At 37.4% G+C, this 17,911-nt stretch overlaps 1 long non-coding RNA gene across 1 annotated transcript; it reads right to left on the minus strand.

Moving 5' to 3' along the window:
- Positions 1-16,014: 16,014 nt before the first annotated feature.
- On the minus strand, positions 16,015-17,680 carry LOC119694925. The gene is made up of 2 exons (XR_007266498.1): positions 17,260-17,680; positions 16,015-17,152 (listed from the first exon to the last, which is right to left on the minus strand). It is a non-coding gene; the product is annotated as an uncharacterized LOC119694925 (long non-coding RNA).
- Between the last annotated feature and the right edge of the window lie 231 nt (positions 17,681-17,911).

The raw sequence follows: 17,911 nt of genomic DNA on the forward strand, positions 1-17,911 counted from the left end.
ATATTTCGCGACCCCCTTGACCCTTTCTGACCCTTTCGGATTTTTATCATGTATGTATGTGTTGTGTATCTTACAGTATTCCCAATATTTATTCCATACGACGTATTTATGGTCTCCATGATTAGGATTAGATTAGTACAAACTTATCGGATTAATAAAAAAAACATAATTTTACAATTACACACATCGGATACGTGTATGACCCAGAATTTATTTTTAGAAATTAGCTGTTTCTTTATGAATTTTTAAGCATTTAAATATCTTGAATAAAAGTTTTCAAGGGTGAAATGAAATAAAAACTAAAAAGAAAAAAATACTTGGCTTTACAAAAAATAAATACTTGTGGTCGTCGTCTTTGAACCAGACAGGAAGGCCTCCCAAGCTACGTTTGCCTATTCGTGGTCTATACTCGAGAACTCGTTTACCCCTACGGTTATTGGTTCTTCGGCAGATATGACCAGCACACCACCACTTTAGCTTGCATATTTTGACAGCTATGTCAGTAATCTTAATCCTCTGACTGACGGAAAACCTCATTTCTGATACGATTTATCAGAGAAACCCCAAGCATAGATCTCTCCGTAGCACGCTGAACGACTTTAAATCGGTGGACTAGTCCTACCGTCAGTGCCCACGTCTCTGCACCATACGTCATCACTGGCAGGACGCACTGGTTACTGAGGGATGGCCAAGGAGAATATGTGTATACAGTTGGATGCGCCTTGCAGCCTCCTTGTCGAAGTTGCTTCTGCCTGGCCAAATAGTCTGCCCGAGGTAGACATATTCTTGCACAACTTCGATTGTTGCCTCACCAACGACGACCGGCTTCGGTTCGATGTGAGCATTGTACATGACTTTCGTCTTGTCCAAGTTTATAACCCGAAGCCTACACGTTGGGAAGCAGCATTTAGGCCACTTCCATCATCCGGCTGAGTTCCTGCAGAGATTCTGCCATAATAAAGATGTCGTCCGCGAAGCAGAGAGGTGTGACATTTACCCGCCATTTATACATATGCCATGTCCAGCGGCATCGCACAGACTTCTCAACTCCTCGATATAGCTGAGATCTCTGCAACGCTTCCAAAATTGCCCTTGTCTCGATGGAGTTGAAGGCGTTTTTATAGTCCACAAAGGCTTGATACAGAGGCTGATTATACTCTTCGGTCTTCTGTGTGGATGTGGTCTATTGTTCTAAAACAGATCCACAATGGGATAATTTAATTAATAAAAAACAAGCTCAACCTTCGCATTTAACAAAAATTTAAGTAAAAGTATTTTTAAAGTAAGAGTCTTTCTTAATAAATTAATACTAATGGTCTTTATTGTTTTTTTTACTAAAGTTCCCAGTTTTTTTCGCCCTTTGGCGACCCCCCTACAGAAGCTTCGCGACCCCCCAGGGGGTCGCGACCCACAGGTTGAAAAACACTGCTTTAGACTAACTTCAAGGGATTTGATTGCTCTTAAGGGCCCGTACAGGGTGACGTGCCGCGCCAATTTTGGGTTTTCAATGCTCTTCACACAGCACACGCAGTGACACGCACACATGTAAGTTTGCACAGTGGGTCGATAAACTTTTACTCGCCAACTTTATTGACAATTATGTTCAAGTACATTTTGGGTGATTTTAGGGTAAGTAAGTATAATTCTTACTTACACTGGTAGGCACCAGGAAAGAGTAGAAATTAATAGGGGTGCCACTTTTCTCCATACTCGGAACCCGATTAGATTTCTAAACAAATGTGGTATTTACTTGTAGAAAGGTAACTACAGGTATTAAAGTGTAGATAATAAGTTATACTAAGGGTATACTAAACCGAAAGGGGATGACTCAAGGGGTCATTCTGAACAAGTTTAGTTCTACGAGTTTTGCAAAAACGCGAAAAAAAAAATCGTTTTCCATGGTAAAAAGTCACGTGTCAACCTGTCAACAAAGTTTCTATGATAAAGTTTTTTTTGGTTAATTTTTAAAACTCGTAGAACAAAAGTTCAGAATCAGTCTCACTTGTTTTAACCCGACTGCCGAAGGAGGAGAGTAATGTTTTTTGATTGTATGTATGTATGTTTGTAAGTATATTTTTTGGTGGCAGAATAATATTTTTTCATATTTTTAGAGTTTCGTACCTCAAAAGGAAAAAAGCAACCGTTATAAGATCCCTTTGTTGTCCGTCTGTCTGACTGACTGTCTGTCACTGCCCTTTTTCTCAGAAACGGGTAAAGATATCAAGCTGATATTTCGCATAGATATGAGGAGTACCCAAAAAAAATTGGGGAACTCCCTCTCCCATACAAGTAAATTGGGGCTGATATTTTTTCCGGTTATTTTGATGGTGTAGGTAGGGTATCGTTGAATAGGTCTTTTAATATAATAGGTATAAAAAAAGGTTAAATATAATTATTTGGCTTTTACCCTTAAATTTGGGGACCACACCATAGACAAATCCTAATTTAAAAAATGATTTCAATAGATGGCGTGATTTTATGTTGGGTAACTCAGAATAAGAAGTGATGATATCTCAGAATAATAATGGTTAATGGTGCTATTCCGCTGAGCATCGAAACCGGTGGGACGCTAATGAAAAGTGGTCATGGAAATGCACCAGGGTAGACCCTGCTCCTAGAACAAGGCATGAGTTTGTGATTTGTGTGCGTGAAAAGCGAGGATGGAAACTTTGAATATTTTCTTGATTTTTTTATTATTGATGCAATAACATAATAATTAGTATTATTCTGAGTTACCCACCGAAGTCACCCCGTGGCAGGTTGACTAGATAGGTACTTTTGCAAATCACGCCATATATCGTTGTTTTTATTAGTGGCTACTGTCTATAGAAGAAATTCCGTAATTGACAATTTTACGTTACGAATGAATTTAGTAAACCCAGTAAACCTAACTAATCCAGAGGAAACCTAAAATATCTTTCTCTCTCTCTTTGAAAAACATACTTAATAGCCCAAAATCGATTCTATTCTATTCTCTGTGGGGGTGTAAGTACCTGCACCTGGCTCTCTCGAGTGGAACCTTTGTGCATATCCCCATGGTCTAAACTGCCTTCCTAAGCTTGAACCATTTCCCACCACGCTGGTCCACTGCGGGTTGGTGGTTTCACATATCTAGATGTGCTAAATCTAGATATGCAGGTTTCCTCACGATGTTTTCCTTCACCGTTAGAGCGATGGTATACATTGTACTTAAGTTAAAAGAACTCATTGGTATATGTCAGCGCCGTGATTCGAACCCGCATCTCTTGCGTGAGAAGCGGGCTCTTACCGGACTGAGCTACCACCGCGCCCAAACTCGATGCTTTTAGCTATTAAATCTTTGAAATAAAATTCAGTCACCTCCGTGTTACTGCCCTCATCAGATCCTCACGAGACCATGCCTCAACCAGCACCATGAGACTGTGTTTTTGAATCCTAACCTAATCTTCCTACGTATTGTCATCACTTAGATCCATTCACTATATTCCTGCTCCTCATCCCAGGGCCGTGGGGAGGCACGTCAGCTTTTTAAAGACATCAGCAGCAGACTAATAGAAGTCTCAAGGGACCCTAGGGCTGGCACTTACCTATCACAAAGGCTAAGCATCGCTATATATAGCGGGGTAACGCGGCCAGCGTCTTGGGTACCCTACCCGACAGTGGCAGCGATCTGGCCAGCATCTTCTTTTTAGTTTAATTTTAATTTTATATTAGTTAGTTTTAGTTAGGCATTAATCATTATAATTTAATCAAGAAGTACCATGGACTTAACTAGTAAAAAACATTATCATTTAATTTATTGAATATAGTATAAGAATTATGCTTCCTCAATTTCAAATCAAATTATGTTGGTGTCATAAAAGTTGAAAAAGTGCAATGACAACCAATGTGCAGTGATTTTGTGTCTGTACACAATTAGATCGCGAGCTGTCAGTGCCGCCTAAACCGACGTGACCCTTCTTTGGAGGCCACCGGCCGACTGAGTCAAACGTCGCTTGTGTTTATGATTTTATAACACAGAAAGCCGCCATAGATATTTGTATGAAGATTTGAGGGGAAAAAATTGCTCAAGTTTGGGATTAATTTACACAAAATAGGTGTGTGTTTATTAAAAAACAAGGTATTTAGCGCCTAGTCCAAGCATTTATCTTTATAATTTGATAAGAATCATATGAAAATTCTTGATAATTACGACACAGTTGTTACAATACGGGAGTGTGATTTACTGGTTTTTCGTAATTAACTTACAGTTATCCATAAGCATTTACTTAAATTCGAATGATTCAGCACCTAGCTAGACTCTTCGACTACCGGTGTGATTTTTTTCAAGGCTGTAGAGCATCATTTACTACATAATTCTATGACAATGCCAACCCTCGATTGCCTATTGCCGACCCTTAATAAAAGAAAGTGTTTTTTCATGTCTTTACAAAAATGATTGATATATTATTCCGTGGAAAATTATTTTTTCAACCTGAATAATAATTCAGCAAATAATAAGTTGGGATTTCCGGGTAATATACAGATGGTATTAATCATGAATTAAACACAAGAAAAACGTTTTCAAAACAACAATTTATCTTTGTAATTTCGTATACTGACGTCTAATTCATGTTTGATTTTTAGCGATCAAAGGCTTTCTGCCTTTTTGCAAGACCCTGTATACTGTAACTCTCAGAAAAAGGTGAAATCTTGAGTTGATGATGGTGACTCACCGTATTTATTTCAGTTCCGTCAGACTCCCGAAGCCATATCCTCCAGAACTGGTGACGTCAGAAGCCATACAGATTTTGTACAAATTAGATAGATACTAGAGGTATTTAGTAATCTCTTAGTCGAATTAGGCATTTCTGGAGGCCAGTGTGTATTTCGGCATATTTTTGTGGCTTTAATGAGGCCGTCGTGTTTTAATGTCAGTAGCACTTAAATATAGATATCTAGAGATTCTTATGTCCCGGCAGTTCATATTGCGCGATTCGCGATAAACACGCGGATGTGATTGGTGGATCATGCATCAAAAGGGTTTTCTACGAAGACGCCATGGTGCGTGGTGGTGTAAGGATTGCACGCAGAGAAATTGGTGACAAACAGAACTACTAAATCGATTAGTTGAATTAGGTTACGACTTTTCTAGTTTGAAATACTGTGTCCTTGTTATCTCTGCGACTAATTATTCACTCTTACTAATCGTATGTTTCGTTATATTATTTCATTTGTGTAGCACACAAAAAATATGATTGAACCAAAACATAAATAATTATTGCATCATGAACAATAATTATGTTAGTATTTATAATAATGAATTGTATGTACTAAGAAACAGGGATTCACAGTCACTAAATGATCTAGTTCCGGTTAATGATTTACCCCCTTATTCATAGAGAAGTTACAGAACGTTTTAACTAATAAACTGATTTGTCCCTCTCTGACAAAGAACAATTTGTTCGTTGACAGAGAGGGACAAAACAGTTTATTAGTTAAAACGTATTGTAACTTTTCTATGAATAAGGGGGTTAGAATGTTACTGGTGAACTACGAGTGTGTCTGTAATCAAAATAATAATCTTTTTATTACAACTAAATTATTGTTTGCAGTACATATCGTTAAATGGGCAGTTAAATTAGCGTCAGTAAAGTTGCTGACTGCTCAGGAGGGTTACTTTATACTGACAAAAAAAATAATGAACGAGAATTGTCGTGCAATCGGCACGTTTATTACAACGAGATAGAGTCGTGGCTCGCTCAGCAGCGCTCCGAAACTTCGTTTTTCGTCATATAGAGTAACCGCCCTGGTTGTGCAGGACGCACTCTACTCATTATAAATTTGTTCCGGTTTATGATCTAATTTCGGGTAAGTAATACGATACGAGGTATAAAAACGAATAGTATAACATTTACAAGGTATACGCCCATATTATATAAATTTATTAAGTATAACGTTCACTGTGTATAACAAACGGAAGATATAATTACTAAATGTATAATTTCGTAAAGGATAACGTTCAAAAAGTATAATTTCAATTGATATATCGATTAAAATGTATAACGTTCATAATAAATAACGTTTATAACATATATTACTCAACGGATATAATATCATTATGTATAAATGAACAAAAAAAAAATTATTATTGGAGCTATGTTGGGAGACGCTCCGCTCCGCTTCGCTGCGCTCCGCTTTGGTTTCGACGAACATGTGCACCTAACACGCTCCTCCTCGCTTTGCTCGTCGTCGCAACTATCTTTAGATTTTGGTGCTAGGGGGTTTGACGGCGCGGCGGCGTTAGGTAATTAAACACAGATTATGATAAAATTATGTGATATGAGAAGAACTTTATACAAAATGATAGTATATATTTTAATTGATATACGTAATGTATGTTATACGAATTGATATTAGTCCTCGTGAGTGTTAGTTATTTTGATCTTATATGAAATGTACGTTATGCCAATTGAATCTTATACCTTATGAAAATATAGATGTTGTTGTTATACGTAACGTTCATTATATGTTGTGAACGTTATTAAAGTGAAATTATACATTTCGTTTTTATACTTCGCAATACGCACCCTCTAATTTCGTAAATGAATTATAATCATTTAAAACACCCAATAGTGTTTTAAATTACTTATAGTTTTATCTACATCATCATCTCGCCATAGGATGTCGAGTTGTCGACTGCTATTTAAACTTTATTTTATTGGTTTGTTCTTTATTTGCGAGTTGTGTGAGCCGAGAATAGACGCGTCTATTAACACCTTCATTGCATAACCTCTTAGTGCACAACAAACAGTCAATAACGACTAATTAGTGAAGAATCACTCTGTACAATGGCACAATACTTAACATTTTTCTCATGACCCTCGCTATCAACTTATGTAAGTATAAATCCTAATCCTAATCCTAACTATCCTAACTAATATTATAAATGCGAAAGTAACTGTGTCCGTCTGTCTGTCTGTCTGTCTGTCTGTCTATCTGTCTGTCTGTTACTCTTTCACGCCAAAACTACTGAACGGATTTGGATGAAATTTGGTATATATATGGTCTAGACCCTGGGAAAGAACATAGGCTACTTTTTATCCCGGAATTCCCACGGGAAAACTTTTTAAAGCGAAGCGAAGCGCGCGGGAACAGCTATAGTCTATATAGATAGATGTACAGAGGGGGAATCGCTAAGCTAAACAGTTTGGCCTCTTTAGGTACCTTAGAGGTTTTAATATAGGGATAACAAGAGTTAATCAGTACTTCACTATCTTAAAAGTGTTAAGTAAAGGACACTTCACTTCAGCTTGTACAATCAACTACTTTAATTTATGTTATGAAGTCACTTAATTACCGAAGTGTAGCTAATTTTAATATTATTTAATGACAAAAAATCCCCTAAACAAGTCGCCTCTCAAATTAGTTTTTAATAAAAGAGATCAATCAAAATGTTAGCGTTAACTGTGTTAGCTGTGTTAGCATAGCAATATGGTAGCTATAATAACTATAACTAGCTTCACAACTAAAGAATGACTGCCAACACTCGTCATCTCACTTTCAAACATTCTCCTACAAACACTAACAAAAACTGCTACAATTGAAATACAAACAAACAATTAAAATTGTATTGACAAATATGTGTCAATCACATGTCAACTTGCGAAGAGTTACGTCAAGTGAAACCGAGGGTGGGAAAAGTGGGAAAAAAATTAACAATGGACTAATGTGTTTCGTTTAATGTTGTTACTGTGCCGCTGACTTCACACTTCTTAGAAGTTAAAACACACTTGCATCAATATCTATGTACACAATACAATCTAAATAACTTATTCTAAACTTATGAAAAACTTATCACTCTAGGTACCTAACTATAGACATAACCTAACAAAGATATTTACAGTTTGATTAAATAACATTTAATTGGAATAAAGTTATGTCTAAGTGTCTCTGCATCAATTGGTAGAATACACAATGTTGCAAAAGTTAAAAGTATAGAATAAATAAATCCTAACTTTTTATATTTATTTATTTTTATTTTTTATTTATTTATTTACAAAAGACTAACACTATTATTACAGTTACAACCAATTCAATAGTGTAGCTACTTAACATAATTTTAAATACTTAATAATAATTGAAGGTCTAGAGCTAGACCCACAAACAATAACATTTAAAAACAAACAATTAAAATACAGGAGCCTCCCTATCCGTAACAGATAACAAACAAAGCAACTTTCGTGAATTCACTCAGCGGACAATGATGAATGTCCGTCCTATCATCGATCCTGTTCAAGAGGTGTATCGCGCGGGTGACGGGCGCCTGCCGGAGCAGGGCGGTCCTGCCGCAGGGTGCAGCGAACGTGCGGGATTTACGCGATCTTAAAGAATTGCTAGGGACCGTCAGCCGCAGCTGCTGAAGTATACTGGGATTGCCAGTCTTTCCTCTCCATATCCTAAAAAGGTATAATGTCAACGCCAGATCACGACGAACTTCCAACCTATTGTAACCTACCATTCCTAGCACGAATAGAGTTGGGTACAACAGTGGGTATCCGGGATAGACTCCGTACAGTTTCATGTAGAGAAAACGTATGAATTTGTTCTGAATCTTGTCAATCATGCTACTGTACTTCACTTCACTAGGAGCCCACACTACGGCGTTGAACTCTAGTTTGCTACGAACTAAAGCATTAAATAGAGCTTTAATGGCCGTGATATTATAAATGCGAAACTAACTGTGTCTGTCTGTTACTCTTTCACGCCAAAACTACTGAACGGATTTGAATGAAATTTAGTATAAGTACATATTATGGTCTAGACCCTGAGAAAGAACATAGGCTACTTTCTATCCCGGAATTCCCACAGGTAAACTTTTTAAGGCGAAGCGAAGCTCGCGGGAACAGCTAGTTATAAATAAAATAATGTTATTTTAATTTGATATAAGTAAAATCTTCTCAACAATGCAACAACAGTTAGTCTAAACTACAAACTCGCTAACTAGATAGCACTAATCTGCATTGTTAGGAGATTTCTTCGCCTAAAGGCGTGTGCACACTGTAAATCATACGCTGTAGGAGTTGGCAGTTCGCGCATAGTTAGCACTCACCCTTAAGCCCTTCATAGGGCTGTCCTTAGCAATTATAAAGTTTGATCAAACCGGATACTTGGTATTATTCGCTAGGCTTAGACTAGACTTTAAAAACTAGAAAGTCAGCATTAAAAAAATCATCGCATCTAATAAGTCTAGATAAAATTTGCATTGCATAAATGCATATCTTCATTATTAGGTACTTAAGTAGTAAGTGGTAACATGTTAGAATAAGGATGTTATAGGGTAACACGAGAGCACCATGTAGTTTCCTATATACTCACAATAACAACAGGGATATACTATACCTACATAAATCGGCAGGTTCTAAGAACAGTGTTTCATGTGAAGTCATGTGTAAAAATAATTAAATTACTCGTAATAAGTATTTGAACGGCGAAAAAGTAATATTATTACACTCACGTGCAATGAAACAGTTCCACTCACAAAATGCCGACATCAAACGACCCCCATATAAACAAACATTTATTATTGTAAAATTTTACCAAAATATTGGTGTTTTTAGTTGGTAAATATCCTGATGCTCTGTAAATGTACTTCAATGTTGCAGAAATCGTGATTAAGCTAGCATTTTTCGTTTAATAGTAATTTGGTGCTTTTCTCAGTGGAACCTTTTCATTGCCCATGAGTGTATTAGTAAAATAGCACAAGATCAGAGGTCAGAGGCAACCCTAGACCTGCAGGTACCTACAAGTACCTACAGTACAACAAGGCTGTATGCGGCGCGTGCGCAGGGCCCGCCCGCTCACTGACACACAGTTATTATTACCAGCGTGTGTTGTGATATACTTACACGGCCTGCACTTTGTACTGTTATTAGATCAACTTTATATCGCCTAAGTCGTAGAACAAGGACGGATCTGCGAAACAGCAACTTTACAGGAGCGCCAGTTAAAGTTTTTAAACAACGATTTGTTCAATCAAATGAAAACGGCTGAAGCAATTCATTTGAAATTTGGTCACATTATTGTACGAATGGACTTTTGCTATTATCGAGTAGGTATACAGGGGATTATTTATTTATTTATTGGCACGTCAACAGCACACACTACAAACATTGAATTAAAAGTAAGTTTATAATAATGTAGGTCCGAAGTGTGCACACATAACAGACATGCACAGCATTTACATTTACAGGTATAATAGGGATTGCAAAAGTGTCATACTATACTAAGCCGAAAAGGGTCTCAGGGGGTCAATTTAAACGACTTTTATTCTACGACTTTTGAAGCGTGATAGAGCGAGACACTATCTGTGCTACCACAAAAAACTTTAAACACTGTTTAACAAGTGTTTAAAACTATATTTGACAGATTTTGTAGGCGTTTGACAGAGCTATAAACACCTTTTAAACACTGTCTAAGTTTTTGTGGTAAAGCCCTATAGATTTTTATTGTGTCTGATTTTGCGGGATTCGACCGTTTAAACTAGTGTTGCCACGAATAGTGAATTGGCCGAATACCGAATACCGAATATTCGGCGACGCTGCCGGCCGAAGCGCCGAATATTCGGCCGCCGAATATTCGGCGCTACAACCTGTTTTTTTTTGTTCCTGGAACTGCTTTGAAGAAGTCGCTACAGATTATATGAGAAATGCTAATTATTAAGAGGCAGAATGCTGTGGCAAACGAGTTGAATTTTTATTTGATAATAGTTCGCCTAGATCGGATGGCCGATCCTTACAAGTGGTGGTCAGCAAACAAAAAACAATACCCGAACCTTTTGAAATTTGCAAAAACTTATCTTTCTTCACCTGGAAGTAGCGTTTATAGTGAGAGGTTATTTTCTGAGGATGGTTACAATGAAAAGCGCAATCGTGGGCTACCACTGCTGAAATGCTCGTTTTTATCCAGCACAACTTACTACTGATTAATTTTAAGTACTAAAATGTTGTGATTTGGAAATAAATACACAATTTTGATTAAAACAACAAGTCATTTTTTACATGATTTACTATTCGGTATTCGGCCCGGCCGAATACTGAAAAAACTGGCCGAATAGGCCGAATACCGAATAGTTGCCGAATATTCGTGGCATCTCTAGTTTAAACGTACCTTTCGCATGATAGCTCTTGTTCGTTAGTTTTTGCAATTCTAGAGTAACCCGTCATACCGTAGCAATCTCCCTAGCAAAGGTATTAAAATCTCGACTAGGCAATAACTCCGCTCGGACGACAGTAATATCCACGGTAGGTGACAGACGGACAGACATAACACCCTTAATATAGCGGCTTAGACACACTGTAGGTCTTGCATTCCTAGGGGCTTTGGAAGGAATTAACTAGGTACCTTACCTTATATTTTTATCAATAATAGGTACATCTGAAGCCCGCAATATTTTATGACTCAGGGAGACATTCTGGACAACTTATGTTCTACGACATTTCAAAATTCTTGAAAAATTTTTATTGGTAAGTACTTAACCGGTTAATTAACCGATTCAAGTGTCAAAACAAACCTATCTGGTTTAATGGCACTTTTATATAGCTAATCAATAAATGTATTTTATTATAAATAAATAAATAAATAAAAATAAGACAGGATATGTAGATATAAAAAAAAAAATTGTGACAATATGTAGGTATGACACCCCTTAACAATAATAATAACAATATATTTAAAAATAAGCATGATTGCATATTAGAAAGAATGCACATGCCCAAGGTAATCTACAATATGGAGACGGATTTTATAGATACTTATTATAAAGTTTAAGGATTTCAAATGCCACCATTCCTGCATATTTTAATAAAATATCTGACGGAGGTTATGAAATTTTAATTAAACAATCTTTGAATTAATAACATTGCATTTTTAGGTGTAAAGCGAAGATCCTTGTAGATTCCACTATCGGTTGTTTTACCACAGTCAAAGTAATATTAAAGAGGGAAAGGAAGGGAAGGCCGGGGAGGGAAAGGAAAGGGAGTGGAGGGAAAGGGTTGGGAAGGAATTTTAATGGAAGGGAGGGGAAGTAGGCGACCCCTACTTCTCCTCTCTTTCTAAGTAATGGATTTTTCCACAGGAGTCCCTTTTATGGCAAAGCAAAGACCGCGGACGCTGTGTTTACAAAAAAAAACAGTGTTAGTAGACCTATCTCATTTTGTTCAATTTAAAAATGAATCGATCTAAATTAAATAGCTTTTTCACAAAAACAGATGTTATTTTGTAGGTCTAGATGTATAATAAACAAGTACAGTTACAGGGGAGGGGTAAATACATACAATTAGTAAGTGAGGTTTATAAATAAACTCTCCGATTAAATAGCCAACTCACATTGAACTTAGTAAGTAAATAAGCACTTACATAACCAATCGACCTAACCTGATCTAGGTCATCCAGGTCCGCTAATCTGGTCTAGATAATTTGCAAGACACAATTATTATCATAGACCAGCATTTTAACTGACAGTTTTAGTCGATAGATTAATTGTGGGGTTTTGGTTCGTACATATGATATGTACAAGTAAGTAGGTGTATCTTTGCACCGAACTACTATTAAACGAAGGAGGAAAGGTAAAGTATTAATCGGTAAATTAAAGGTAGGTATTTTCTTTTCTTTTTTTATGCATGGTGTGTGAACTCTCGAATTTTTGTACGCCCCTTGGGTAAAGCATAGCATGAACCTTCACTATAAATAAGATCCTGTATTTAAAATGTACTCACCTGTGCTTTTGACAAATAAATTTATTTTGATTTTGATTTTTGAAGGTATTTGTTATTCTTCTAAGTAAGAACCTACTTATTTTGTGCATTGAGTTTCACAACGGATTTCCAATTGGATGGCATTGAGTTCTACAATCTTACGGCTGTAACAGTAAATTAGTTATTGTAGATCTCAGAGGGACGAGTAGGAACATCCAGTAAAGGCTCTAAATGATGATAAATCTGCAAATCTACGTATCTCCAGCATAAATACGTTAGTTACGTACTACTTACTTTAAAGGTGTCATTTGGTAGCGGACGACATGCAGTTGGGGCAGATGACGCAACGTCACTAGGTACTTGTACTTCTGGTATCTCTATGGACGTGTCGTCGAGCGACATGACGCTGGCTTGGCTGTCAAATGAATCTCATTAAAATAACATAACCTACAAACCTGGGTCCGAAAGCGAAAGGGGTGTCTGCTATAATTTAGCATGATTATAGATGTCAATAGCATGGTAGGTAATTGGATTTAAACACGAGGAAATAACTCATTTTCCTATATACCAAATAATTTCAAATATGAAAAATTAATTTTATATTATTTTAGTTACTTATCACGAAGATGTATTGTGTAAAAGAAATATGAAAATCCCTAGTGTTTATACTTACCTTTTTTCAACATCCTTTATAACAGTTATCATTAAGTAGTCAATTATATCATTGCATAAAAAATGCCTATACATAAAATTTTGCAGACTTCGGGCTCAATAATGACGTTGCGACTACTTGCGACACGTTGTCTACTTACAACATCATGTCGTCCTCCACCAATTGGCACCTTTATTGTACACTGAAATTTTAATATCGCTATAAATAGTTACGGCTTCAATTAAAGACAGCAAGTGCTTAAAGGTTATTTATTACGGTACTGATAATTTAATTACAGGCTAGTTCTAGGTCACTTTAGTTAGTCTATGGCAGTTTTGCTCTCATGGGGAGTAATGGTATTTGCTATAAGTCGACACTTACGCTAATTGTAACTTGTTATTTTCACAATTAGACATACCTAGATTACCTAGCTGAGGTAATCTTGGCACGCCCTACAAAATAAATGTTTCATTACAACAGTATCATTGGCTTTATAGTTAGTTACGGCCTAATTGATTATTACTTCAGAAAATAAATTAAACTTTCCTACTGCTAGCATCCTACCTAGCGCTTAGGTAATGAACACCTAAAGAAAATGCAACATATAAGTGCCTATATGTGTAGTAGGTACACATAGCCTACCTAAGGTTAGGTACAGTGCGGAGAGAAAGTGCATTCGATAAAATCTTAGCGACACGCAAATGAGAGCACAATGTAAATGATATCGCGGCTTTTCCGCACGACTGTACTTCCCGGATCATTGTGTGTTGTGTGGCTCTCATGTGAAATGCCATGTCCAGACCGTCTAGAACGGGTTTTGCAATTTTTTTTTAAATGAAAAAAGTTCAGGTTTCCTTTTGTCATCTGCATACATTATCTGTCAAAAGTTTAATCATAGTTTCCGCTAGAGGCGCCACTTTGTATGCGAGAAAATTTAGAGCGTAAACTTTTATAGTTTTCGATAAACTATCAAACCTGTACTAGAGGGGCAGCACTTATTCAACCACACGTCTTAGTTATTCAAACCAACTGCTTGGTCCGTGGAAATTGAAATTCCATGAAAATTTTACACGCACTCACGCCTTGTACTAATGTACTCCCTTGCGGGGTAGGCAGAGGTGCATTGCTGCACCCACTTTTCGCCAGAGTGTTATGTTAGTCCCAATGTAATAGGGGGCGGGCCTATTGTCATTTTACGGGCACATCCAAGACCCGAGAACAAATACCTGTGTTTAATCAAATATCTGCCCCAGCCGGGAATCGAACCCGGGACCATCGGCTCAGTAGTCAGGGTCACTAACCACTACGCCATTCGGTCGTCAATTTCAGTGAAAATTTTACCTAATTTTAATGACCAAGTTTCGTTTGGACATTGCAAAAAGGGTATAGTAAGCCGAAAGGGGATGACTTAGGGCGCCTGAACCACTTTTCTGCTAAATTATATTTGGAAATTGGTATAACAACATTTTATATACAGTGCTCCAAAATTTATAAGGCAGCGTTCCCACTACGCCGGACCGGCAGATCTGCCGCGCCGGTAAATCTGCCGGAAGAGCTAGTGGCTGTACAATTTATATGAAGCTATTCACATTATCCCGGGTCCGGCATTTTTGCCGAGCCCGGCATTTCTACCGAACGTTTTGTCACTACGAATTGCCGGTAGAACGACCGGGCCCGGAGTAATGTGAACGAGTTTGTGCCGGTATCTGTCCCCCGCTCGCCCCGCTCGTGCTCCCCTCGCCCCTGGATGTAAAATGAAAAGAATGGAAAATCTTTCCCGTAAAATAGGGTGTACCCAATGTTTTCTTTTATTTTGCCTTCTATTAAGATACCACCACAACACAACAATTTCGTCGTCCATTGTGCGCGCAGGTCCAAATTCAACTGAGGACTGTCTGAATTTCTTCCGGGATCCGATGTAATGTGAACACTCTGTCCGGTGTCCGGTTTTCGGCAGATCTGCCGGTCCGGCGTAGTGGGAACGCTGCCTAATGCGCATAGAAATCTTTGACAGATCGGCTGTTTTCGATTATGTGACACATGATACTGACTCCTATTTCTTTCGAACAAGGTGCAAAATGCAAGTGTTTTTTAAGGCTCTTACGATTTAATGATTCGGGTGTGAAGATCTGCATGTGCATTATTAATTTTGGACAAGTGTACCTTTTATGATAACTTACTTATGCCACAATACCACTTTGCAACATTTGTGCTACAGAAGGCTGATTCCAACGATGTCCAAAAAATTAGTTAGGTAATAAGGCTTTTGTGACAGACTACTTACTACCTAAATAGTTACTACTAACGTAACTTTCGGATTAGGTATATTTTATCTGGGAACTCCAAAGCGACAAAGGTAGCAGCATGAAGGACCGAACGAACAAAATGAAACGAACGAAAATCGAACAAATTAAAATAATGAATGCAATGCGTTAATCCAGGTCGTTCGTTACATGAATAATGTACATAGTGTAACTTGAACATTTGATATTTAATACAAGATGAATTAGTTGGAAACTTCGTGTGGGATTTATTATAATTATTAATTATTCATGCAAATCTGTGGATTGCCTTGTAAATCGAACGGTCTCCGCCTGAACTCTGTCTAGAAGCAGAACTTTACTATTTATTCAGTCTGGCTGGATCTACTCTAGTTCATTACGTCTAGTATAGGTTGTTGATAGTTGACACAACGTTTATAGTTTCAGTTTTCTTCCATACATTTACAAGCAGCGCCTCTAGCGGAAACTATCATAAACTAAAATTGGTAGTATGAGTTATTTCAAATCGTAGTTTTAAAAAACGAAATAAGTTTACGTGTAAATTATAGCTTTTTGGTAGTACGAGTTACATGTTTGACAGATCTTAGGTAGTCAGCTTCAACGAATTCGAAAACTTTCATAGTTGTTGCTCTCACTGAAAATTTGTAGGTGAGAAGCGTTTTTGTTGTTGGTTAGGATCTAGTTAGAATTTAATTTGTGACTATCAGCGATCATATTTTGCGTGGCGAATGGCTGCAGAGGCAGAGGAAACCCTATTAACCACTATGAACTAACACAAACTTAAGAATGCGGAGTAATGATGGCAGGAATAGTGCTTGTTATTAGAGATAGTTTATATTGGTTCAGTGACTGGACCCAGTAGAGTACTATATTGGTACTGATCCCGCTTGGACGCTATTTTCAACCAAGTCCAATGCGACTGTGTCGTGAAATCTGCCTTACTGCGTCCGTGCACTGAACCAATGTATATCACCATTAGGGTGCTTACATAGAGATACTGGTTACCTGTATCTACCCGTACCGGTAACCTGCTGTTTATCTTTCAGCGAGTGCGCTAGAGCATTTCACGGTTTTAAATTTCTCAGTGAGCGATACCTAATCAAGTTACCGGTACGGGTAGATACAGGGAACCCGATTCTTTACGTAAGCACCCTTAGAAATGAAAAATAAATGTTTAAAAATAATCATTTATTACTTATATAGTTATCCATTAAATAAATGGCCTAAATCCCCACGAGAGGACGATAGCGTCGCGGCGTTGACTGCCTCGGACGAATCACGCGTCGACGGGTTGTCCTAGGACTCTGCCTTGGTCTCAGTGGGGCAACAAGTATTGGGCTTCTTCCGACGACAGGGCATCTTGGGCTTCGTCCAACGACAGAGCGTCTTGGGCTCCCCACATGTGCAGAATAGGTCGTAGGAGATTCTACACCATGTACGGACATTTATTTATGGCAGTTAACCTGCCGTGGGGTCCATCGGCAGGCTTGTTTAGGTCCCCATTCCTGTAAATTGTACGAATAGATTAGGTCTAGTAAAATATTATTTATTCCTACAATTTTACCTTAAGTTATCGTAAACATAATAAGTATATAGGTAGGTAGGTACTTACCTTTCCATAAAATCTACAATTAGGTACTTCGAATTGCGATGCACTTGTGAGGATCATTCTTAATTTTATAATTTTTATAAATAAAAGCTTGTAAACCAAATTTCAGTTTGTTTTTGTTAGAGTCATTGACATTGATTGACATATATATATTTTGGTTAGAGTCATTGACATATAATCATCATATAATATACGAAAATCAAGACGCCAAAATGACATGTGTGTTTGCCCTTTCTTTTTACAAGCGCTAGAAAGAGGTAAAGTATCTAGAGTGAAGTTCGCACAATCGAGTTGTAGCATAAACGATATCGCATGAACTATAATAAAAAAATGTAACTCATACTACCAATTAACTTGGAAACTAATAGTTTGGCGTGCTTACGATTTCTATCAACGTTGACATATATTGCAAGCCCGTACTAGACGCTCATGTCATCGCGTTTTAACTCATCTGGGATCATCTTACCTGAAACGAGGTACACTTGATGATCGATAAGTAAAGTAACAGTACGTCTAGTATAGGTTGTTGATAGTTGACACAACGTTTATAGTTTCAGTTTTCTTCCATACATTTACAAGCAGCGCCTCTAGCGGAAACTATCATAAACTAAAATTGGTAGTATGAGTTATTTCAAATCGTAGTTTTAAAAAACGA

The sequence above is a fragment of the Plutella xylostella genome, chromosome 7 (assembly GCF_932276165.1).
Source record: "Plutella xylostella chromosome 7, ilPluXylo3.1, whole genome shotgun sequence".
In the NCBI taxonomy this organism is placed as follows: domain Eukaryota; kingdom Metazoa; phylum Arthropoda; class Insecta; order Lepidoptera; family Plutellidae; genus Plutella; species Plutella xylostella.